The sequence below is a fragment of the Tachypleus tridentatus genome, chromosome 3 (genome assembly GCF_004210375.1).
Source record: "Tachypleus tridentatus isolate NWPU-2018 chromosome 3, ASM421037v1, whole genome shotgun sequence".
Lineage (NCBI taxonomy): Eukaryota > Metazoa > Arthropoda > Merostomata > Xiphosura > Limulidae > Tachypleus > Tachypleus tridentatus.
The window spans coordinates 74,912,757-74,940,461 of NC_134827.1; the positions used below are offsets into that span (position 1 = coordinate 74,912,757).

General features: G+C 35.9%; 1 long non-coding RNA gene across 1 annotated transcript in view; it reads right to left on the reverse strand.

Moving 5' to 3' along the window:
• Positions 1 to 293: 293 nt before the first annotated feature.
• The window catches only part of LOC143247205 (uncharacterized), a 35,746-nt gene continuing 8,334 nt past the window's right edge, over positions 294 to 27,705 (reverse strand). The window contains exon 3 of the long non-coding RNA XR_013026433.1: positions 294 to 546. This is a non-coding gene — a long non-coding RNA (uncharacterized LOC143247205). The remainder of the gene's footprint in view (positions 547 to 27,705) is intronic.

Sequence of the window (27,705 nt, forward strand, 5' to 3'; positions counted from 1 at the left end):
AGACTTTAGCTCGTGACTTTCTCATCTCACAGTGTCCTTTATACAACCAGGTAGGAATAGATTGGCAAAGTCACGTTTATTCTAAGAGCACAGGGACCTCAACTTAATTTCGAGTATGATTAAAGATCATGTACATCCCCTTACCCTCCCCCCGGTGGCTCACAGCGTTTGAATTAAGCATGTCAAAACATAAAAGCTTATTAGACTTCCCCCCTCCCATTTGTTCTGTGAAAAAAAAAAAAACGTTTTAAAGCGATAAATAAACCAAAAATGCATTTTATAGTCCTGAACACTTGTATTTTTATTTCAAAAAATACAGATATTTATGTGTTATTCTTCACATTATCTAATATCATATATTATGAAATAAAATACAGAAGCTACTTCTTTCTTCCAGTCTACAGAGAAGAACCACAAACATGAAAACCTAAACATCACAAACACGCAGTGAACATGAATATGCAGAGGCGTAAACTCCGCCTTCTTCTTCTCGGAAAAGTGGCGTTTCTTTGAAATTATAAGTGGATTATATACCAGGTTCTATTCCTAATACAAAAAAAACAACATAGTTATACAACTGACCTATAAGTATGAAAATAAAATATTAACAAGTAGAGAAGAGTCTACAAAGAAATATAAAACATTATTGGTAACCAGTGAGGTTAGAGATGAGTCTTTAAAGCAACATAAAACATTATTGGAAACTAGTGATATTAGAGAAAAGTCTTTAAAGAAATATAAAACATTGTGGATAACTAGTGAGGTTAGAGAAAAGTGTTTAGAGAAATATAAAACATTATGGTTAACCAGTGAGGTCAGAGAAAAGTCTTTAAAAAAATATAAACCATAGGTAACCAGTGTAGTAAAGTGAAGAGGTAGACAAGAACCTTTTGATAATGAACAGGGGTTAATCACGAAATCTTTGAAAGTGAAGTGAAGTGAAGTTGTTGGCTAGTAGTATCACAGGCTGAACAACTAAAAAACAAGATCAGTGGTGTATAACATGGTATCACAATTAATAAAATACGCTGAATTTGCTGTGTTGGTTGTAAATACGTGTGGAAGTTCCTAACCTCAATCTGAACATCGCCATACCTTCTGGTGTTCAAACCAGTAAGAAAACAGGCCAAGTGAAGAAGGCTCTAAAGGAAGGTAAGTCAGTTATTTAGTAAAGAATGACGCAAATAGGCATAGTTAAAGTATCAGCTGATGATGATGACCAAGAATGAACTTAAAGAGAAAGGCTCCTGAAACGGAGACCAAGAGAATGCTAGTCGATTATTTAAAAGAGTATAACAGAAACTGGATAAGTAAATCTACCAACCAATGAGGTTGCCCCAATTTGAACCCAAGATAATGTACGTCAATTATTACAAAGAAGATGACAAAAACAAGATAAGTAAATGTACCAATCAAAGAGGTTGCCCCAAACTGAGCCAAGAGAATACAAGTCGATTATTTAAAAATAAATGACTAAAGGAAAACTTTATGACCAAATCCATGGCTGGAGAATGAAAAGAGTTGTTTTCGTAGCCAGAAATTCCAGAAACTATTTCGCATCCAGAGTTAACAACGAAACATGCAAGAGTTGGACAGTTGATACTGAATACGTAATGTGTTTTTGAGGTCAGTGCTGGAATACTCCTCGAACAGTCAGAATAAATAACAACACGTATATGAAGAAGGTACCAGTGTCTTCAAGCCAAAAGAAAACCATCGAAGTGCATACAGTCTCAGTTACGATACTATAAAATGAACAAGAATATGGTAAGATTGGAATAATTTCACAGAATCCACGAGCATTTCAAGCAGTAAATGGATCATGAGAGAAGATTTATCATCTATAATAATAAAATAGTCTGTTTGTGATCGCTAGAACTCCAGGATGAAAAACCTACAGACCCAAAACATTTTGTGCATGCTAAAGAGATTCGAAAGGAGTGTATCTGGATATTAGTTTTAGAGTCAAACCCCTAAAAGGTTTGGCCTTTTATTTGTTTGCCTTATAGGTTTGTCGTGTAGCCCTTAAGCTCCATAATTCTGCTTTCCGAAATTATGTATAAAAGTGTCATATTATGTTTTATAATTTTCACTTATGGAATCAACAATATTAGGGAGTTTCCTGTCAGATACTGTTGAAAAAGGAAAAAAAAAAATGGTTAAAATGTCAGAAAATGCTTAATTAAATATATTTCGGGAAATTACATCAAATATAAAAGTTAAAGCATCTTGGAGCATGGAAAAATTATAGAGTTAAATATGGTGAAATTTTCCTCTCATTCATACAATTCTTGAACTGTCGGCTTCAAATCGTATACGAACAATTGGAAAATAACGTCTATTTTACAAAAACTGAATGTGTAATTTTGTGTTTAGTTTTTAAAATTCAGGAAATGGTATCAGCAACAGTGCCGAGCACAGGGCTAACCAAGACAAACTACATGGCATCACCAACAGTGCCGAGCATAGAGCTAACCAAGACAAACTACATGGCATCACCAACAGTGTCGAGCACAGGGCTAACCAAGACAAACTACATGGCATCACCAACAGTGCCGAGCACAGGGCTAACCAAGACAAACTACATGGCATCACCAACAGTGCCGAGCACAGGGCTAACCAAGACAAGCTACATGGCTTCACCAACAGTGCCGAGCACAGGGCTAACCAAGACAAACTACATGGCATCACCAACAGTGCCGAGCACAGGGCTAACCAAACCAAACTACATGGCATCACCAACAGTGCCGAGCACAGGGCTAACCAAACCAAACTACATGGCATCACCAACAGTGCCGAGCACAGGGCTAACCAAGACAAACTACATGGCATCACCAACAGTGCCGAGCACAGGGCTAACCAAACCAAACTACATGGCATCACCAACAGTGCCGAGCACAGGGCTAACCAAACTACATGGCATCACCAACAGTGGCGAGCACAGGGCTAACCAAGACAAACTACATGGCATCACCAATAGTGCCGAGCACAGGGCTAACCAAGACAAACTACATAGCATCACCAACATTGCCGAGCACAGGGCTAACCAAAACAAACTACATGGCATCACCAACAGTGCCGAGCACAGGGCTAACCAAGACAAGCTACATGGCATCACCAACAGTGCCGAGTACAGGGCTAACTAAGACAAACTACATGGCATCACCAACAGTGCCGAGCACAGGGCTAACCAAGACAAACTACTATAAAAATAAGTTCAAATTACTTCCCATCTGTTTTTGTTTTTTTGTTTGTAGCTAAGTACAAATCTACATAATTGGCTATCTGTGTTCTACCTGCGACGGGTATCGAAACCCGGATTCTAGCTATTCAAGTCTGCAGGCATAGTGCTATGTCACCGAGGAGCACTAAATTTGGGCAACAAACAACAGGAGCAAAAATATGAATCACGGAATACTGTAGAATCCAGAGAATGGAAATAAGTCAAATAGAAATATTGGAAAAAAAAAACACAAACGAATGTGAGAACATACAAAACCTTTTAAAGGGGTTGTTTGTTTGTTTCGCGTGAAGCTACACGATTACTTTGTGAACTAGCCGTCCCTAATTTAGCAGTGTAAAAGGTGCAAAAGGAAAGGAAGAGTACGTTACATTTACGAAAACTTAAAAAAATGTCAATAAATGATTAAGGTATACAGCATAATTAATATTTCACATTACTGACCAGCCAGGTCTCTTTAAAAGGGCACCAGCATGGCCAGCTGGTTAAGTCGTTCGACTTGTAATCTGGGGTCGCAAGTTCAAATCTCCGTCACATCAAACATGCTCGCCCTTCCAGCCGTGGTGGCGTTACAATGTGACGGTCAACCTCACTATTCGTTGGTAAAAGAGTAGCCCAAGAGTTGGCGGTGAGTGGTGATGACAAGCTGCCTCCCCTCTAGTCTTACACTGCTAAATTAGGGACGGCTAGTGCAGATAGCCCTCGTGTAGCTTTGCAAGAAATTAAAAAAACAAACATATAAATCTTTCCCCTTATTTTAACAAAATATTTTTTCCGGTTAGTTAAGATAAAGAAAAAATGTTAAACACCATTAGTTATTAAATAAAATGTTTAAGATGTATGTTTTTTCAGTCTCGTGTAGCAACTCCCCCACTCCCACACAGGTTGCTAAGTGATAAGTCAGTAAGTTTGTAATGATAAAAATCGGCGAAGAACGGATAGATAGTTCGGGGTATCTCTACAATAAATAATATTCTATATTTTTTTTTACTTGCAAAAATGGTTTACTATGAAAAAATTAATATAGAGCTGTAATTTATATTAAATGAACCTAAATGAAGGAGCCACGTTTTGACTCATACTTAGGTAAACTAAGTAAGCTCTTCAGATATGAAATATTTCCTAAACTGTATCTCCAGAACGACTTCTTTCATAAGATGTCGTTGTGATACTAAGCCTCGTTTATTGACCAAACAATAACATTTTCAATTACCTTTAGTTAAGCTTAACTTCCGGTCAGTGCAAGCTATCTTCTTGTTATAGAAGTTTTATTGCCCCTAGCGACAAAACAGTTTCAAGACTTCTCGCTTTCTTACCTCTCATGGAGTAGCCGTCAATTTTCTTTTTTACAACAATAGATTATTAAGCAAACGTGCCAACATTTTTCAAGTTTCAATAGCTTCTAATATTTTATTTGCGTAAGTGATAATTATACACCACAACGATAGCAAGCAAAAAACGCCATATTTTTACGCCTAAACATTATCCTTAAGGATATCCAATATATCCAATTGAAAACCACTGAGTTTTTATATGCCATAACCACATTTGTCTTCCAAGGTTTACATAATATGCGGGTCCCAGTATATAAAATACAAGATGAGGCAGTAGGCGTGTCATGCTTTGTATCATAAGCTTGTCATACACTGGGCGTGTTGCAAGGGGCGGTTCAAAATAATATATGTTTTGCAAGTAACGAATAGGGTCTTCCTCAAATTTCAAGTTACGTTTTAAAGACTACTAGATAGCAGCTAAGGGAACAGTAGTAAACCCCTTCACACAACCCCCAAAATAATTTTTTGTAATTTGTAATTTTTTTTCTGTTCCTCCAAAAACGTTAAGATTTCTAAAACCACACCTATATAAATAAATAAATATACCTATAAAAAAGTCTGTATTATCCGAGTACACATTTCACCCATAAAAAAAGATAAATGTATCGATACATGTACAATGATTGTTATACGTATATTAAAATCATCCTTGTATTTTCCCATTTGATGAAAATACATAAATACGCTATAGAGAAGGATACACACCTTCATACAACATCTGTTTGGTATACTTTTGTATATTTACACCCATTTCGTGCTCTTATGCTCTTAGGGAGAGCGGGTAGCGAGAGTTTAAATTCGCCCAAATGAAAATAGCTTTTAAACGTGAATTAATATTTAAATAAAATGCAATAACTTTTCTACCTTTGCCTTTTATTTACTTATTTACTTCTCGGTGGGCAGAGCACAGATAGACCTTGGTACAGCATCGTGTTTTTTTATCTAGCAATAACAACAACAAAAAAACAGTTTCACGAAATAACTGTTTAAGGTAAATTAATGTTTGAGAAAATGTGAGTTGTGAGTTACCTGAAACATGAGGAAAACAACATGTTATTAAAATAACAATTGATACGCTTTAGATATATATATTGATAATGTCGTGTATGTCGCGGTATCAGAAGTTTACCGCTCACCATCAAAATATATTAATGTCAACCTGTTAAACGACATGCATTCTTACAACCAAAACTCGATCTTCGTTGGAGAACTAAAAAGGAAGCATGGATATAGAAAAAAACAAAGGTTACTACGGTTTATAGATAACAGTCGACCCCCTAGTCAGGGGCTAGAGGTCATCTGCACCTGACCCTCCCTCAACAGAATAGCAGAATGATTGATCAACTATTACAAGTCGTCACGTGGTATGTTTCATTTCAGAATTATATTTAAAACAGGTATAAATATGAACCAATGAAATATAAAACAATAAACTTGTACGAACAGATCCAACGAACCGAAAGACACCCATAGAAAGAGCTACAATTACAAGACACAAGTTAAATAGATGTAAGACACTTATAGGAACAGCTACAATCGCAAGACACAAGTTAAAGAACTGTAAAAAACCTAAAAATCTCCTAAGGCCACAAAATTCAAGGATAAAAACCATAAGATACCACAGAAACTCCTAGAATAATATTATAAAAGTTAAGTAACAGTAAAAGACCTAAAGAAAAGCCTAAAATAATATTGTATTTTCAAGACGGCTGGTATGGGTATTAAAACTTTAATTAAAATAAAATAAAGAACAATGTTTCGACCTTTTTAATTTAACCTGAAGATGAACACAGATGGTCGAAACAAGGTTTCAATATCCATATCAGCCGTGTTTAGAATACATTTTTACTTCAAGTGAGTTTCTCGTTATCTCGAAGAACTAAAATAACATTATACAAGTTTCAACACTGTATTAAAACAAACAAATAAAAATACTATAGAAACACCTATAATAACGTTATATAAATTAAGGAACTCATGAAACGTTTCATAATCGCACAGTTTGAAATCTTTATTATTGAATAGTTATATTACATCCAATGTTATGTTTTAGCTAAAAGCTTTATAATTGGCTCTCTGCACTCTGTCCACCGTAAGGAATCTAATACCGTATTTTAGGGTTATAAGGTTCCAAAATTGTCGCTAACCGACAGAGGGATCATATATCTATTTATTGAAATATCGTACTTCATTATTTACCTCTTTTAACTTTAACCCTACTCTTTATCCAACGATCATTCTTATATTTCTAATTGTACAGAAGCCAGTCAAAGTCTTGCACTATTTAATGCAAACTTACATGTAAAAGCCTGGGTTATAAGTAAATAAATATATACATGTATATACACTATTAGCCAAAATCTTAAGGCCAATGAACCTAAAGAAAAAATATGCATTTTGCATTGTTAGATTCAACCACTTATTTGAGTAGAGCTTTGAAAGATGAAAATAAGAAAAGGAAAATAAAAGTGAAAACTTTTTTAGCATTTAATAGAGAAAATGTGAACACTGTGAAATTAGCCTAAATACTAGCTGGTCAAAAGTTTAAGACCATACCAAAAAGAAGTTCTAAACATGGTAGGAAATGCCCAACAAGAGGTTTCAGTAGTGAGTTGCACGGCCGTCACTTCAAACATTCGCTTTGGCATGGTCGATATAAGCGTTTCCAGAAGACTGGCTGAAATGTTATTCCAAGTGGTGAAGATGGCTTAACGAAGATCATGCACTGTTTGGAATTGACGTCCATTTCTATAGACTTCCCTTGCCATCCACCCCCAAACATTTTCAATGGGGTTCAGTTCGAGCGAACACGCTGGATGGTCCAAAAGCATCACGTTATTCGCCATGAAAAAGTCCTTTGTCCTGCGTGCATTGTGTATTGCAGCGTTGTTCTGCTGAAAAACCCAGTCATTTCCACACAAGCGAGGGCCTTCAGTCAATGAGAATGCTCTCTCCAACATGCCAATGTCGCCAGCCAGCTGCTGTTTGACGCCCCTGTATAACCTGAAGCTCCATTGTTCCATGGAAGGAGAAAGCACCCCAGATCATGATGGAACCTCCTCCACTGTGTTGTGTAGAAAATGTCTCCGGTGGGATATCCTTATCGTGCCAGTAACGTTGGAAACCATCTGGACCATCCAGGTTAAATTTTTTCTCATCAAAGAACAAAACCTTCTTCCACTATTCTACGTCCCATGTTTGGTGCTTCTCAGCAAAGTTTAAACGAGCTGTTTCGTGGTGTGAAAGGAGGAGTGGCCTTTGAAGACGTATACGGTTTTTAAAGCCTTTCTCTTGTAGATGCCGTCTTATTGTTCTTGAGCTGCAATCTGCGTCCGTAAGGGCCTTAATCTGGTTCGGCGATCGGCTGGTGTCTTGCCGAACAACCCGTCGAATTCTCCTGCTCAACGCCGACGAAATTTTTTTGGGCCGACTACTTAAAATTCTCTTTTCGTATCCGTCAGGGTCTTTTAAGAAATTTGCAACAGCAGTTGCAATCTCACTAGCAATGGCACGTGAAGAGAGACCTTTTGCAACTCAACAATTCTGCCACGTTCAAAGTCTCTCAACTTTTTAGCCTTTGCCATGTTTTTACTTAATGTAACACAGGAAATGTCAGTGGGAGATGTTAACAACACTAATGATTGAACACAAATGACTAAATTTCGTTATGTGTTTATCGATTAACGCTTCGTTTCAGTATGGTTTTAATCTTTTGACCATATTTAGGCTAATTTCATAGTGTTCACATTTTCCATATTAAATGCTAAAAAAGGTTTTTATTTTTATTTTCCCTTTTCTTATTGTCATCTTTCGAAGCTCTATTCAAATAAGTGGTTGAATCTAGCAAAGCAAAATGCATATTTTTTTCTTTATGTTCATTGGCCTTAAGATTTTGGACAGCAGTGTATATACATTATAGTATTAGAGAATATTAATACAGATAAAGTTAAGTAAACAAAATCAAAAGAAAAACTGCGTTAAAAACAGCAACTTCAAACCTCTGACTAATCATATGAGTTTGTTATAACTTAAAAAAACAATCCGAAACAAGAATAGATTAAAAAAAACGCTGCACCACTCGAAAAGACCCCAGGATACAAGCTATAATGTGGGATTATAAAATGTACCCTAGGTTTTGGAGGTGAATAGGAAGTAGGACCCACATTGTGGTGGGGATACATTGTCTATCAATCTTAATCTCCATTCGCCAGTCTCACATAAATAAAAAAATAAAGAAATAGGATGAGAAATAATAGAAATTATGAGAGTGAGATACGGGTGCTCAAGCCCACAACGTCTCACATCTATATCACCCTTCACATGGAGGTTAAGACAGATACAAGGTGCATCCCCACCGCAAGATTGGTCCTACTTTACACTCACCTCCAAAACCTAGGGTACATTTTATATCCCATATTATAGCTTGTACCCTGAGATCATATCAATTCGCGCAACGTTTTTAATTTCTTAATTTATTTTTGTTTCTGTTTGTTTTGGGTTATAACAAACTAATATATATATATATATATACATTAATTTATCTTGAAGTTGGGTAACATTATTAGGTTGTATAAACACAAGTTCAAAATGAATAAAATAATAAACAACAGTCCGTAGGCCAAACATAAGATAAAGTTTATCTGTGGGAAGGAAATTATCTTAACGTTAAAGATACTAATCGTTCATACAATGGATTAAAATTGATATTACACATTTACATTTTTACAGCGAAGCGTTTAGCATCTTGCACTGAAAGCTCTTGCGTGTCTGTATCTCATTGTTACAATCTCTTCAGAACCGATCCAGGTCACATCTACGGTATCAGTTCGCTTATCTCGTTACTGGTGCGGTGTTTGGCCCTGATTACCTGAAACTGATGTAAACCATTAATCAGGCGTGTTGGGAGTGATTCTTCAGAATAACAAAGGTTCTCGTTAATTAACTCCATCTTGAGTCAATCTGCGGCAGAAAGGAAGTAATTGTTCCATGAAAACTGGTATGATAGAGAGGTGATGTGGTTAAAGAAACATGAGTTAGGCTTAACTAAGTTAAAACTGGTATGATAGAGAGATGATATGGTTAAGAAAAACACGAGTTAGGCTTAGCTAAGTTATAACTGGTATGGTAAAGAGGGGATGCGGTTAAGAGAAACACGAGTTAGGCTTAGCTAAGTTGCAGATAAAACAACAAGAAACTCGAAAGCTTTCTTACTCTTTTAAAAACATTTATATCCTGAAGTATTTATATCGTCAGATAGAAAGTACTATTAGTATATGAATTTCCCTCTAATAATTTTCAGTAGATTGATCTGGATGTTTTAAAGCCCAAAACTACACAATGGGCTACACAGTGCTTAGCCCACAAGAGATATTGAAACCCGATTGTTAGTATCATGCAAGCCTATAGACTTACCGTTGAGCCACTGAGGATTAGAAGAGGGAGGAGTGGGGAATCAACATATTATTACTTTTTCCTTAAGAGTAAATTTATCAAATATAGTATTTAGTTTTAACCTCAAGAGCTAATCAACTGGGGAGAAATTGGAATTTATAAAAGAGAAATTTCTCCAAGACGCCAACAAATAAATGTTAGTAAATTTCAAACCTGATCTGGAGCTATGCTCACTACAGTGAGAGAAAATGTATTTTCTTTTAGGATTTTCGTGCAAAGCTACATGAGGGTTACCAACGCTATCTGTCTCCAATTTAGCAATGATATAATGTTTTGACGGTTATCTTCTCAGTTTTGTGTCAATTAAATCATCTTGAACACTTTGTTCTGTAAAGATGTTTTGTTTGAATTCATTTTGAAAATTCCAGCCTTTTTTTAAACATTTTTCAAAAGTCATTTGGTATTTTGGTATTCCTAAAGTGAAACATACTTTATGCTTTAAGCGGGCTAACCAACCAGATTTAGAGATCTTGAAGAATTGCTGACCAGATGAAGGGCAACTAGTCGAGGGACATCTGTGCTAGTTCACCCTAATTTTGAAGTAATAGACTAGAGGGAAAGCAAATGCTCAGTAATGTCCACCACCAACTCTTGGGCTACTCTTTACCAACAAATAGTTTGGCTTGTTTGTTTTCAATTTCGCGCAAAGCTACTCAAGGGATATCTGCGTTAGCCGTTCTTAATTTAGCAGTATAAGACTAGAGGAAAAACAGCTAGTCATCACCACCCACTGCCAACTTTTGGGCTATTCTTTACCAACAAATAGTAGGAAAGACAGTGAAATTATAACGCAGTCCTAATGAAAGGGCAATCATGCACGGTGATAGAATTATAATTTGTAATCCACAGGTTACCACTCGAGAGCCCTAACCACTAGGCCATGTCGGGTCCCCTTTCTCTCCCCAGTGGCTAAGTGGTAAATCTGAATTACTAGAAATACCAGATCTGGCTTTGCATGCCGGTCTTAACCCTAATCAATATAGTACATTGTGTATCTTTGTGTTTAGCAACAGGAACAACAACTAAATAAAACAACAGCAAAAAATATGATCATGCGATTTTTGTCTCCGAAGATACGTTGAAAGTTGTTATTGGATTTGGAATCAATTGGAAAAAAAAAACAAAAAAACAAGTAGAGTCTAAAGAATGCATTAGGTTATTCGTGTTATTTTAACACGTCGTTTTTTACTTATCCTAAGCCTTTGTTCGAATTTCAAACTTTTCTATGTTTACATCATTAAAATGTTTGATATGCTAAGTGTGTTGCTGGATGTTTTGGATGTTGGAAATATTAAGATGTATGTTGTGCTGCTTAATCATATGTTCAGTCGCGTGGAAACGCTTGTAATTACGATGGGGTGAGACAATTCAAGTGACACAACAGTCTCTTCATGTCTGTGATCTCGTAACGTGATAACAAAAACCATACTAATGGTGTTGGTGGGTTAGAAGGAAGTTATCAACCTAGCAGCTCGTGTTCGTGAACTCAAGTGTTATCGTGTTGTCAAGGTTACCATGGATTACGATACGTTTCTCTCACATCGTAAACTATGTGCTGATAAGAGCATGACAAGTGTTATCACTGATAAAAAACTAAATAAAATCAATCTTTGTAAGGTTAAACAATGCATTACAGTCGTAAATCTGGTGTTGATATTTTGTCATTTCGTTATGTTGTTCACTGAATAAATGTTTCTGTTTAGAGCGGCCTATATGACCAATAAACAAGAGAAAAAGTTAAAACAACATAATGATACATTATATATTAATAACATAGGGAGTAGTGGGTGGTTACATTCAGTTCTAAGATAACTTACACAAAGGCTTTAATGTTAAGAGCTGGTGCACTAGCTAAGTTCTGTTCTACAAGAACTCTTGACTTTAAAAAACAAAAGCGAGATAAAAACAAATTTAGAGTTTAATCGAAATAACTTAGCAACATACGTATCTCATCCTACGCTGAGATTAGTCTGATTCGTCTGTCCAGATCAAAATAAACACCATATAAGCCGACAGTAAGATTATGTGATGTTTCATTATTAAGTTTGCTTACGATGAAAACTCATTCGCCTGGAAGGGGGGGGGGAGAAGCAATTAACGAGTTTCTTAGAAATTTGCTCGTTTTTTGTTTTATCTTTACGATTTAATTATTTTTAAAACACAAAGGCTTATAATGTTTGAAGCCATAAAATTAAACATTTCTACATCTATACGTTCAATCGGGTTTTAAAACAATAAGAAAGATGTACATATAAAGAAATGGAACTTAAAAAAACGAAAAAGTAAGTGAAAAAAAGATGTGAAGCTAAAAAGAGAAACGTTCCCACCCCCACTCTCGACGGGTTTAAAATGTTTACAGAAAAAAAAACTCAAGTTTTTTTACACTTTTATCATAAACTAAAGTGTCACGAGACGAAGTATACTTTGAAAGTGTTAGAAGGTAGTTTTCCTTAATTTTGCAGGTAAGGTACGTTTTGGCCTGATGGGTAAAATATTTGTAAATCACGAGACAGATCGAGGTTTGGATCTTTATTGTTCTCATACAAATTTTCTTTTATTTATTTAAACAGTAATTACCACTTCGTAGTTACAAGGACGTTAGAAATTTGAAAATAAATATCTCGGATGTAAAGCTTGAATTATTACAAAATCGTTGATGTTAAGATAATGGCATACCATAAAATAAAGATTATAACATACAAAAAAAACACTCTATGTTTGCTTTGAAGCAAAAACTCATTGGACTATCTGCTGTGTCCACTTCAGGGAATCAAACCCAGGATTTTAGTGTTCTAAGTGTGTAGACTTACAGCTGTCCCATCGGGGGGGGGGGACTTTTATTAGAACTAAACATATGTGTTGTTAATTTCCGAAAACACTTTTGTGGGCCACACATGTTTCGTGAGTAGAGAAAGGGATGACAAATGTTTTGGTAGTTTTCCGTTAGGTGGACATGGATAAATTAAATAAACTGGCTACACGCCAGTAGTTCTCCTCTTTCTGCTGGCTCAAAGCAGGTCGTACGAGTTATAACACTAAAAATCGGGTATCGATACCCGCGGTGGCTAGATTATGGACAGCCTAATGTGTAGCTGCTCTTAACAAGGAAAACGTTTAAACAGACGCCCGTAGATGAAACGTGCCCTAAACATGTATTCGCTTTTCAAAGTTTAAAGAACATGAAAAACGAACATTTTGCAATAATATTTTCAAAGTTTAACGTACATGAAAAATGATTTGACAACAATCTTGTAAAAGTTTAATATACATGAAAAATGAACATCTGGCAACAATAGTTTCCAATTTTAACGTACATGAAAAATGATCTGACGACAATTCTGTTCAAGTTTAACGTACGTGAAAAATCTTTACAGTTTTTTTTTAAGTATAAAGAATGTCGTAAAATATGCTAAACAAAAGAAGTGTATAATATATTAATCATGTGCCCTAAACAATAGCCTGCGGGCTTAGGTATTATTGTTTTTGTTTCTACACTTTGCTGTCCCTGAAACACAATAAGTATGTTTTTATGGCTCTATCTGTATTCTCTTGTTGTCGTTCAGCGTTTGTTTAAATTGAACATTAAAAAAACAAAGAGGGTGTGTTTTCTTATAACAAAGCCACAGCGGGCTATCTACTGTGCCCACCGAGGGGAATCGATCCCTTGATTTTAGTGTTTTAAATCTATGGACTTACCACCGTACTAGCAGGGGGAGTGAAAAAAAGAAATAAATACCATAATGTATCCAATTATTTCACTGTCGCTTTCTTTAATTACTAAGATATGTTTTTCTTGCAAATTTCCCCAGCGATTAATATTTTATAGAAAAAAATGATTAAGCCAAGTGTATCTGCTCCACATTGTCAGGACTATAGAATTATTATGTTTACATTAGATTTATCATAGCACTTAAATTCCATTTTTGTGTTTTTTTCTTGTAGCAAAGCCACAACCCCCGCGGACTCGGCAGATAGCCTGATGTCGGCTTCGCTATAAGACAAACACACACATATTACCTCCAGTGGTATGTCTACGAATTTACAACGTGGTGGGCAGAGCACAGATAGCCCATTTTATAGCTTTATGCTTAATCCAGAACAGCAACATAAAAAAGTCACATCGGGCTATCTGTTGTGTCCACCGAGACGAATCGAACCCCTGATTTTAATGTTATAAATCCGTAGATTCACTCCTCTACCATCGGGGTACACTTTCATATCATTATTTAAATTTATCTATCTATCCATTTGATTAACCGACAGTTTCTTAATCCTTCGACATAATTGTAATAATAATAATCGCAATATTTGGAAAATATTTAGTTGTCTTTGTTTGTCTCAAAGTATTAATTTGATTATGGCCACATTTATCAAATGGTCAATCAAGTCGTGAGCTTTACATAAAGACATTGTTCGGTTTTAGCCAGTAACTTTCCCAATAGGCCCGGCATGGCCACGTGGTTAAGGCACTCGACGCGTAATCTGAAGGTCGCGGGTTCTAATTCCCGTCACACGAAACATGCTTGCCCTTTCAACTGTGAGGACGTTATAATGTTTCGACCAATCCCACTGTTAGTTGGTAAAAGAGTATCCCAAGAGTTGGCGGTGGGTGGTGATGACTAGCTGCCTTCGCTCTAGTATTACACTGCTAAATTAGGGACGGTTAGTGCAGATGCCCCTCGTGCATTTATGCGTGAAATTTAAAAAAAAAAAAAAACGTTATTTTTATCGATAATTTTGTTTCAAAAAGACAAAACCTTGCAGTGATACAACAAAAAGTTTGATTTTTTTACAATATTTTTATTGTTACGTTTATCAAACAATGAAGCATTTTATAGTATATAATCCAAATCATTTCTTTTCAGGTTCTCTTGAATAAATATAACTGTAAAACATTAAATTATTTTCTGAATTTACAACTGTATTTTCAGTGATGGTTCAGTGGTACGTTTGGTTATTTAAGACGTTAAACTGCGGAATTTGAACCGAGCTGTGGCCACACTACGGATAACCCATTAGACAGCTTTGTGCCTAACAACGAACAAACGATCCAGTTTGTAACTATGAAGGCACCTTTCTTTTTCCTTTGTTGTATTAAATAATCTTGAAGATAAAAGATAATAAACAACCTTGAGATATCTGTATGACCTGCAATAGTTAGCTTAATACAGAACTGACAAGTGAATTAATTGATTCCATGGAGCTAAAGCGTAGAACATACCTGTAATTACCCCTCACTGATAATTACCAGGGGGCTTTGGTTGAACTACCCCACCCCCTCTTTCAGCTGGACCTACTTCATGGAATACAAACATACGTGTAGAAAGAGCTATTAAAACTTAGGTACGTTTAATCTGTATAACTAATAAATGCGATAGAGAATCTTTCTAATTTAGACTATCGCAAGGAAATATTTTTCCAAAGCGTCTGGCCTGGCATGGCCAGGTGAGTTAAGGCGTGCGACTCGTAATCTGAGGGTCGCAGATTCGCATCCCGTCACGCCAAACATGCTCGCCCTTTCCGCTGTGGGGCGCGTTATAATGTTACGGTCAATCCCACTATTCGTTGGTAAAAGAGTAGCCCAAGAGTTGGCGATGGGTGGTGATGACTAGCTGCCTTCCCTCTAGTCTTACACAGCAAAATTAGGGACGGCTAGCACAGATAGCCCTCGAGTAGCTTTGCGCGAAATTTAAAAAAAAAATCGAAAGCTTTTTTTTACTCTTTTTACGTTTTTATGTTTCAGCCAGAGGGCTGTAAGTGACACGATCAATCAAACTCCAGGTCCGTTTAGAGGTCGTTCACTAAACAAATTTGTGTAACGTTAGTAAAAGAATAGCTTGTTTATTTGTTTTAGGGCAAAGTCATATTGGGCAATCTGCTGAGTTCATCGCGGTGACTTGAACCCTGGATTTTCACGTTGTAAATCCATAGAATACCGTTTTCTTATCAAGGAAAGAGAAGTACAGGAACTGTGTGTATCTAATACTGAATATGAGCTGCTGTTTCCACTGGTGTGAAACTATAAAATGTGTGGCGTTTATACGTTACTAATTCAATGACGCAGATTGCCTTATAACAAACCAGATAGTTTTACAAAAAACAATAACACTGAAACTGTTATTTATGGAGAATCACATTTAGCAAGTATTCATTTAAGCACAACGAAACGCCCCTCCCCCCAGTGGCACAGCGGTAAGTCTGCAGACTTTCATTACCAGAAAGCGAGTGTCGTTACCAATGATGTGCTTTGTGTAGCTTTGTGCTTAACAACAAAAAACAGCAACTTGACAAAATAAATATTGTCTAAATATCGTTGGAAGAGTGCTTCCTCAAAGCTTATATTCTTGCTCCTTGTTGTTTAATTAAATTCTACTAAAAGTCTCTACGACAAAATAGTTTGTCTGTTGTAAAGCACAAAGCTACACAATGGATTTCGTATGCTCTGGCCAACACAAGCGACGAAACGCGATTTTTATCGTCGTAAATTTGCAGACTTACCATTAAGCCACCAGGCGGCAGTACACCAAGAACGACATTTTAATCCTTTCCCACTTACTCGATTTGGTTGTTTTTCTTAGAGCTAAGCCTCACAATGAGTTAACTGGGCTCTGTCCACTAATTTGGGACTTAAACGACATAGAAATTACCATTGTAGTGAAATATCCTTTTACACTCAAACCAGCAAGCATGTGAAAAATTAATATACGAAATGGAAAGAAAGAAAGAAATACAGTCTTTATTATGTTTTCTCATATCGTAAGTATTTAAGATGGAAAATGATCGATATTTTAAAAGAAACTGTATAATGATCAAATACGATACGTGGTGAGAATAAATGTATTGATACTAAACACTAGTATTTTTATATGCAAAAATTAACAGTACACGCTCACACGATCGTTAAGAAACTAAGAAATTTAAACCAACGAATTATTAATAGAAGAAATGACATTTATTTTATTCAACAATGTAGAAAAGAACAACTAACCCCTAATTTTGTAAAGGTAAAGCTGTCAAAAAATTTTAATACATACACAAACATTATCCAAAATTTACAGAAAAAACTACTTAAAGCCATGTTGAACACAAAATACAAAGAACTACATGACTTACAAAAACAAAAAATGAACCTAGACCATCAACTGGCATGCTGCATTAAACCAGAGATTTACGGACTTATACAATGAAACATAAACCAAATCAATACTAAGAACGACAGAGACAAAAGGATCTGCCACAACAAAAAAACTAGGAAAACTAAGATGCACCAACACGACAAACCGTTGACTAACCTCATAATTAACAGATCCGACCGACAATTAAACACAGACGAGATACATCTACTTAACAAAGGACTCAACTTCGCAATAGCACCTAGGTACATTCCAACCTTAGAAATTAAAACATGTTTAGAAGAACTATCCAGGAGACTTGTGATACTTTCTACAGAAAACAAAAACAAGGAAACAAACAAAAACAACCAACAGACAGAAGACAACTTAGATAATTTTATTGACATCCAACAGCCAAACTTCCCAGGTAAAATTAAAAATTTATATTTTCCAGAAACACCTAAAAAATACATCTTAAACGATTTTTTCAAAGAATTTTCTCACAAAACCATCAACATAATTTCACAAAACAGAAAACTAAAAAACAACCTTACAAAAAGATACATTAATTCCATTAAAAACCTAAAACAAGACAAAAACATAAAAATTCTAAAAGCAGATAAAGGTAACGCTATAGTCATAATGAACACGAATGAATACATCCAAAAAATGAATAACATCCTATCAGACACGAACAAATTTAAACCAATACACACAAATCCAACAAAGACACACGAGACGCAACTGAACAAATTACTACTACAAATGAAAAAAAGCCAACATAATTTCACAAACACTTTATTCCTACCTACGTAAAACCGACTCACGCACACCGCAAATATACGGCATCCCCAAACCTCATAAACAAGATTGTCCATTACGACCAATAATGTCCACATATGAATCGTTTAATTACAATCTTGGTAAATACATAGCATGGGCATTCTCCAAATAAGTAACATCAGCCAGCTCATTCATCAAAGACTCTTTTAATTTCAAGTCTAATCTAAATCAACTTAATCATAAAGCCTTACTGGCCAGTTTCGATGTTATATCCCTCTTTACAGAAGTTCCAACCACTGAAGCCTGCAAGATAGCCTTAGAACTCTATATCCGAGACCCTAACCCAACTATAGACATTCCAAGTAACCAATTAGCAACCCTCATAGAATTCACCACGATAAAGACAAACTTCATGTTCAACAACCACAACTTTATACAAACAAATGGCCTAAGCATGGGCAACCCAGTATCACCAGTTCTAGCCAATATTTTTATGACACAAGTTGAAACACAAGCAATTAACACAGCATTACATCCACCACTATACTGGTACAGATATGTAGATGACACGGTTGCGGGATTCAAATCTACAGAACACATACTTAATTTTTTCAATCACATTAACTCTATACATCCCAACATTAACTTCACATGTGAACAGGAAGAAAGCAATGAAATATCATTTCTTAACCTCAAAATTACAAGAACCGACACACAATTTAAAACAGAAATCCACCGAAAAATCACCCATACTGGACTATACATTCCTTGGGACTCAGCACATGAAACAAAACAAAAATTCAACATACTAAGAAACCAAATAAACACAACCATAAAACTATGCTCACCAGATAAAATTAACGATGAATTAGACAAAATAAAACAATACTTCATCAACATCAATACGTTTCCTCCACAAACCGTAGAAAACATTATGCTCACACACATAGACAGAAAGCAAAATCAACCAACTAAAGTAAATATATCTCACGAATCAAAAAATCACGAAACCATATACTGCTGTATACCGTATATTCTTGACATCAGCAAACAAATAACCAACATTTGGTAAAAATTAGAAACAAAATATGACATTCCAGTTAATACCAAATTTATTCAAAAAACCAGGCACAAAACTAAGGTCTATACTATGTAAAAACTACACTGACAAACACCACACCAACATTATTTATAAAATACAATGTGATAACTGCTACGACTTCTATATTGGAGAAACAAGTAGAAAAATGGAAACCAGATTCAAAGAACATAAAAAGTTACCTTCACACGTTTTCGAACACTGCAAGTCAAATAAACACAACATAACCATAGAAAACACTCAAATACTAAATAAAGAAACAAACATAAACAAACGCAAAATTAAAGAAGCCTTACTTATACAACAACTTAAACCCAAAATAAACCAATATAAAGGAATGCCTTTATACCTATATTAATATAATAAAATAAATAAAATTATATATTCAAACATCTAATACCGCCCTCTACATTCCGACACTCAGTTACACAACCCCTTTAAAACATGTGGTCAGCTTCCGGTCAGTTACCTCTTTCTTTGTGAACCTGACGATGACCTAAGAAGGTCGAAACGTTGTTCGCTCTTTTTTGTAAAATATTTTTTCAACCCAAACGAGCCGTTTTTGCATATAAATTTCTCAACAAGTGGGTTTCTCGACATCACTGATTAAACACTAGTATTGTTTTAAAAAACAACAACACGGAATACACAACTGGTACTAAATACTAGTATTGTTTCAAAAAACAACAACACGGAATACACAGCTGACACTAAACACTAGTATTGTTTTAAAAACAACAACACGTAATGCAGAGCTGATGATAAACACTGGTATTGTAAAAACAAGAACACGGAATGCACAGCTGATACTAAACACTAGTGTTGTTTTAAAAAACAACAACACGGATTACACAGCTGATACTAAACAGAAGTATTGTTTTAAAAACAACAACACAGAAAACATAGCTGATGCTAAACACTGGTATTGTTGTAAAACAACAACACGGAATACACAGCTGATACTAAATACTAGTGTTGTTTTAAAAAACAACAACACGGATTACAGAACTGATACTAAGCACTAGTGTTGTTTTAAAAACACAACGACACGGATTACACAACTGATACTAAACACTAGTATTGTTTTAAAAAGAACAACACGGAATACACAACTGGTGCTAAATACTAGTATTGTTTCAAAAACAATAACACGGAATACACAGCTGATACTAAACACTACTGAGGTCTCCGGTAGACTTCTGAGATGTTATTTTGTAATTTTTTTTCGTATTAAAATTTTAGGATGATGCAAAAAGTGTAAATTAATGTGTTTGTCCTCAGAACATAGGTTTATATTGAACTTGCATTTTATATTACATCGTGTGTTAAGAACAGGCACGCTGTAATGAGGGGGACACACTGAACTAAGGAGGGATGCGCTGTAAAGGGAAAGGACACACTGTGCTGAGAAGGGATACACTGTAATGAAGAAGAATACAATATATTGAAGATGGATTCATTGTAATGAAAAGGGACACATTGTGCTGAGGAGGAGTAAATTGTAAGGGATACATTATGTAAAAACAATGAGCACCAGAGTTTCAGCATTCAAGGAGCGACGTGTACAAGAGACTAAGCTTCTCCAACTGGGTGAAGAAAGACATTTCATCTGCCACCGTCTAAAGGGCAACTGTATTGGGTAAAACAAAAGAAAGAAACAACAAACAAAAACACAGTAAATAAATTTTTTTCTATAGAGCTATGTTCTCACCAACTCGGGAACAACATACCGAAACAGAAGAATCATAACGAAAACTTTATAATAAACAACGCCGTTATTACCCTAAATGTAGAAGCACAGGACTGCCAACAGTAATAATAGCTGAGGTCAAGGTCAAACCGCCACCATGATGATGGGTCAAGATGTTCACGGTTTCTCAGTTTACAGAAGTTTGTTTAAGAGCTCTGAAGATTCATCATTTTGAACACAATACTCTGTTATCGCATAAATTAACCCGATTCTAAACAATTCTCTTTTAACGCTGTATATTCGTGTAGTTTGAGATATAAACCTAAGTTATTGCTCATTTTATCTTCTTAAAAGTAATTGTTGCTATGCGGCTTTCTTGCAGCGCCACCTCGTAATATCTGGTTCTTATTCCACTCCCTTGTTTATCGTCTTCAGAATTACATAAGATACATATTGTGTCTAGAAATTACTTCCCACTTGTTTAGCAATTAGACTGTTGTTATTGGTTTGTTTGTTTTTAATTTCGAGCAAAACTACACTAGGGCTATCTGCGCTAGCCGTCCCTAATTTGGCAGTGTAAGACTAGAGGGAAGGCAGGTAGTCATCACCACCCACCGTTAATTCTTGAGCTACTCTTTTATCAACGAATGGGGGGATTGACAGTCACATTATAAGGTCCCCACAACTAAAAGGGCAAGCATGTTTGGAGTAACAGAGATTCGACCCCGCGACCCTCAGATTACGAGTCGAGTTCCTTAACCACCTGGCCATGGTGGGCCTGTAAGTCGCCTCGTGCTTTAAAGTTCTAAACGGTAATAGAAACTGTAGGAAACAACAGATTTCTTGTAATGCCTTATGCAGGTGTCCTTCGAACGGAAAAATGCAGTTTTATTCTTAAAAGTTGGTGTTTAAATAAAGGCTGCCGTATTTATATAACAACGTTTTGTTTTCCTACCCTTTAGTAGTTGAAAGTTACATTCAACGACGTCTGTACTTTATATATATGTATTTTTGTTGTTTTATGATCATGGAGGTTCTTGTATCGCGTTCAACACGTGAGAGACATCTTTTGAAAAACAAACACGTAAAACAACACTTAGATGTCTGAAATGTAACATAAAACAAAGTTAGTTATAGAGCCACCAAGTTCCAGCACGTACAATGGAATACACAAGACTGAATATTAGATCACCAAACCTCAGTAGGTGCACTGTGTTTGTGTTTTTTTCTTATAGGAAAGCCACATCGAGCTATCTGTTGAGTCCACCCAGGGGTATCGAACTCCTGATTTTAGAGTTGTAAATCCGTAAAATTACCGTTGTACCAGCGGAGGACACATGCATTGTAACGATAAAAACTGGGCTTTTGTTAGAATTTTCATATCTGATTCTAGCTAAGAGAACAATAAGCTATTATTAATGAATATATAATATGACAAGCCGACTATATTATAATATCTTCTACAGGAGCTGAGACTATTCATATTATTCATAGAAGTGACCTAATTTTTATAAATTTCACTTTTTGAGGGTTTCGGGTGGGTGAAGATACCTAATATTCTTCGAAATTAGTAAATATTATATAAAGTTTCAAGGCATGGCCACGTGGTTATGGATTGCAATGTGGTTGTCGAGGATTCGAATTTCGCCACCAAACACGCTCGCCTTTTTAGCCGTAGGGTCATTATATTGTGACGTGGTCAATCCCATTGTTCTTTGGTAAAGAGTGATCCAAGAGTTGGCGGCGGGTTATGTTGACTAACTGCCTTTCCTCTAGTGTATCATTTTTAATCTAGTAGCGGCGAGATCAGATGGTTCTGGAGTAGTTTCGCGCGAAATTCAAGAAACAAGTAAATAAAAAGCTGGAAAGTGGAAGGGAAGAAGATTAAACTAATGATTTCTCTCCTGGTAGTTAAACTGCAGCAGTTACCACGATCGGAAGAAGTGTACTGTATTTCCTCCGCTAGGGATCTAGGAGTTCTGTCGTGAGTTACTAATTACGTCAAGTGATCCTGTAAATGAGTCTTTTAAATAAAACCCACGAGGTGTAGAAACCCTTACACAGTGGCTGTTCTTTAGAGCTTAGAACCCCGTAGAGATCTGACAGTTTACTGTACCTCCCGTGATCTTTTCCTTAGCCACAACCTTAATAGAAAGTTTATTATTCATAGATCTTACCCTCTTCACCTACTCGGTAGGGGGCGCTTATACGAACAGTTGAATTCTATAAATTATTTTGTTGTTTTTTTTTAAACCTTTACAAATGCACCATGAAATAGTGAAGGAATGCGTTATTATACGAAATAGAAAAAAAATATTAAACATTGACAGCTAACACCACATTCACTGTTGTGTTTTCTTCGTGTTTGTTCAATACTACGTTCATAATAAAAATAAAACAATAAAAACTAATGTTTTGGTTATATTATTTCAAACTGTTTTTATTCATCTTTCGCATAAAATGGACTATTAACGAAATGGTGGGACTGACTGTCACTCCTATAACGCTTTAATAGCTAAAAGTTCGAAATTTGTTTCGTAAAGCCTCGTCTCGAACCTGAGACCTTCGGAACCCTAGTCAGATACGTTAACTGCTTGGATCATTGATTAAAAGGGGACAAAATGTATCGAGTACAAATAAATAAATCGCTCTTCGTAATTTAGAGCCTTGGGTGCGTTATAACAACAACAGTCAATTTTACTATTCGATTAAAGTTAATGGCTGGTACCGTAGACTGGTTATCTTCCCTCTACTCTATCAATCCCGAATTAGAGACAGTCTTTATATAGGTGATGCATGAATATATGAAAACAAGAACTCAGTTACATGTCTTCTTGGAGAAAGTTTTTGTGATTGTTTTGCACGATAGACGTAACGTGAGTTGTGAAATATAATAAAAGTGGTAGTTCAAAAAATCTCCTCACAACAACTTTGAGCTGAAAGTATATTCGTTAATAATATGGGTCGACTAATAAACAAAGCTAGCACTAGGTGGCTTCATCTTATTTTTGGCAAGTACGTGGCCATTTCAAGTTGTTTTTTATTCTTTGGCAACTATAACTCAGCACTCACAGACAGACGCGGGTCTAGTTTGGGATGAACGCGCTGAATTATTTACTTCTTATCGCACGTTCTGTAGAGCAGACGAATGTAGGTGGCGTATTCATTTTTATAACAGTTCTGAAATGTCAAGTCACATAAATAAAGTTACCGACACTTCAGGTGTGAGGTCAGGACCTCAGAAGACTACATTTAACTGACTGTTAAGGACGAAAGACACTGACGGATGGAACGCGCCTTTCTTTTAAATACAGGTCTATGGAAATAGGTTATGATGTGCGTCGAATTTATCTATCTAGCAATGAAAGTACAGCGAAGTTTACCTTTATTTACGTAGAGATGACTGATGAATAAAATGTGTTAATTTTAATAGACAACTGAACATGGATTTAGGAAGTTGTCAGAAAACTGATGATATATTGATGATTTATGCCGAGTGTGATGGCTTCATCAATTTTTTGAATATGGATTTCCAATGTTTGGGTAATTTAGATTCCAGTAGATCACTGGTAAGTCTGATGGACGCAGCACAGATAGTCCATTTGTAATTCTGCGCTTAACAGCAAATAAACGTACAAATGCTTTTATGTTATTTGTTAATGGTGATACCTAAATGGAGTTGATAAAGTAAATAACCCGAGGTAGATTTAACCTTACAAACTGGCTGCTGTACGTTTTACTGCTGGCGTTTAACTGCTATATTAAAAATATAATATAGACATTATCTATATTAAACAAAAATTCAACATTTAAGACATCGATTCAAGATGACAAGAAACCCACTTGAAGTAAGAAGGTATTCTAAAGACGGCTGGTATGGGTATTAAAACTTTAATTAACATAAACTACAGAACTAGGTCATCTTCAGATTAACAAAGAGAGTTTGAAACTGATCGCTCACACTGTTGTCCCTATTAAGATATCGTTCAGGAACTAAAAATCTCAGCAACGAATTGGACACGAACTCTTCAAAAAATATTCTTTTTCTGATTGACCATTTAGAAATATGTGTATTTTATGAACGATGCGGGCCAGGTAGTTTACTCAGCTCGTAATCTGAGGGTCGTGGGTTCAAATCCCCGTCACGCTAAACATGCTCGCCCTTTCAGCAGTGGGGACGTTATAAGTTACGATCAATCCCACTATTACTTGGTAAAAGAGTGGTGATGACTAGCTGCCTTTACTCTAGTCTTACACTGGTAAATTAGGGACGGCTAGCGCAGATAGCCCTTGTGTTGCTTTGCGCAAAATTTAAAACCAAACCATGAAAGGTGCACATAATGGTTGCTATGTGACTATTAACTGGACTTTATGGTCATCGGGTATTGTGTTTAAGCTTTACCACTTGTTGATGTGAGTCAAACTTATCTTGCTGTTGGAGATCTAAATCCTCTTGCTGGTATGGGTATAAATCAATAAATAATTTACCCATTTGTGGTTCTATAATAGTCATTAAATAAAATAGTCACAGTTAGCTGTAACTAGATATTTTCAGTACCGTGGAATGACTACATTTGTAGGCGGTTAATGATATGTGTAAAGTCACGGTGAATTAACCTATCGTATATTGTCGTATCAGTTGTTAGATGATTGATATGTCAGAGATTTTCTATTGTAATCCTTTCTAAACCTTCACGTGTTTGCTAAACAAACATGTCGCAGCTTGTGTGCACGTGTTAGCCCTAGTTGATCGGTACAAAGCCTGTGGCTAGAACGGGCGTGTTTGGCATAAGTCTGAGAACTGCGGCTAAGTAAATCACTGTGACGAATCGCTAGTCAACATAGGTAGTTATTAAAAGGCAAATGGATGAAGCATAACGTATCCGATAAAAGTGACTTAGGTATGCACAGCCAGAGGTCACTGCTGTAATGGCCTTGGAACCTTGGAAATCACGTGGCCTGCTTGTACACTGGCGGCGAGGGTTCGAAAGCATACCGACAGAGCTCTGTGAATTGTGGAGACTTTTAAGAATTATTACATATGTTGTACATTATTGAGGGAGGGGTAAGGAGGCCCGTCTGTTCTGTAGCAGCGCCAGCCCTTAGGGCGTTATGCCGCTCTTCCTATTTACAGTTTTGACACTTACACCATTTTTTTTTATGGTTGTAAAGGTTTTTAGTAAAATTTGACGATCACCCCGAATTGTGTACGATATTGAGGAACAAAATATTTAGATAAATACTAGCGATATTTGGTTTGTAGAGGTAATAGAATACCTGTTGTTTCAATGAAATTTTGGATTAAATAGACATAATGACTTCTGGGACTTTAAACTGCCGGTTGAAATAAAAAGAGACGAGGTTTTCGCTTCTCTATTGTAGAACAACAAAACAATGTATTTAACTTTTCACTTTCCCAAGTTGGAGCGTTCAGGAATTGGATTATCCCTCTTCGTCCCGCACGCGGATCTGTTTTAAAGATTTCATGCTTAGAATGTCATTGGTGTCTAGTGTTTGATAACTGGAGGATCCGGTGAGTATCTTTCACAAGAATCATCAAACATTCGGACGAAGCCGTAAAGGCGAAAGTCGAGGTCAGATAAGTCAGAGAATTAGATGTGAGGGGGGGGGAACGGGAGAACCCCGAGCAAACCTACTTTCACATGACGTGTGCAGTGTTTCATAAAGGTAAGCGCGGACGTGAAATGAAACACGGGCAGGATAGGTTGAGTTTCTTTTCTGTCATCAGGCTACGATAATGAATCTAGAAAATTAAGAGTCTGTGTAGTATCAAGTAGTGTTATTCCTATTGGTCACTAAGCCTAGCTCAGAAAAGTGGTATGTAGTTCCAAAAAAAACATATTAAAACAAATACAAATCGGTACCTACAGTTTAACTATTCGCACGAGTACGAAAATTTGATCCTTGGCACTCATGCCACTCAGATGTCCGTAACGGTCATAGTGACTTTAGTATTTTTAAGTTTCCACGTAACATGAAACATTATCTAATGACATCATGGATTTACTTCTTCAGATAACTATTTCATTTTTACCATCTTTCTAATGATATCACAGAGTTACGTCTTCAGAAAAAAAGCACTAACTTTGAATCTGGTGAGTACCTCTTGAGGACAAAAAGAACATTTATTTATTGGACATCACCAATTTTCAGCTTTATTTCGTCATTGATACAGTAATTAAATTATTGATTAGGCTTTAAAAATAAACAATTCCATAATTATATCACTATATCTGCAAGTAAAACTATTTTGAGAAGAACGTAAAACACTTATATTTTACAGCTGTCACACAAAGTTCCAGGTTTTTGTAACGAACGTATATACTATCGTCGTGGACCAACGTGAGATTTCGCCCTCAAATGAAATTTGTATGTAATTCGAATTACCTTCACACAGGGATGACGGGTGTGTCCTATTATTATCATTGCGAGAGTACTCATTAGAATTAATCAAAGCAGGATTTGGGTGGATAGCGTGCTAAAACTTAGGCTGAAAGTGTGAACTAAAGGGAAGGGTTTACAGTTATGTGTGTTGACACTAGGTGTCAGTTTCAGACTTTCGTTACATTTAGAAAACTTGATAATATCGACTTATACATTTCTCATCTCTAGTGTAATGATTATTTTATCAGTGTATATGCCTAGAAACGTTTTATCGATCAAGCTTAAAAAGGTCTTACAACTCAGTCGCTTATTGTAGTATAACAATAACTTATTACAATTAGTTCTTCCTAATCATTTATTGTAGTAAAACAATATCTTATTACAGTTAGTTCTTCCCAACCACTTAATGTAGTGCAACAATATCTTATTACAGTTAATTCTTCTCAATCGCTGATTGTAATATAACAATATATTGTTACTGTTAGTTCTTCCCAATCATTTATTATAATATAACAATATCTTAATGGTGTTAGTTCTTCCCAATCATTTATTGTAGCATAACAATATCTTATTACAATTATCAATGATGT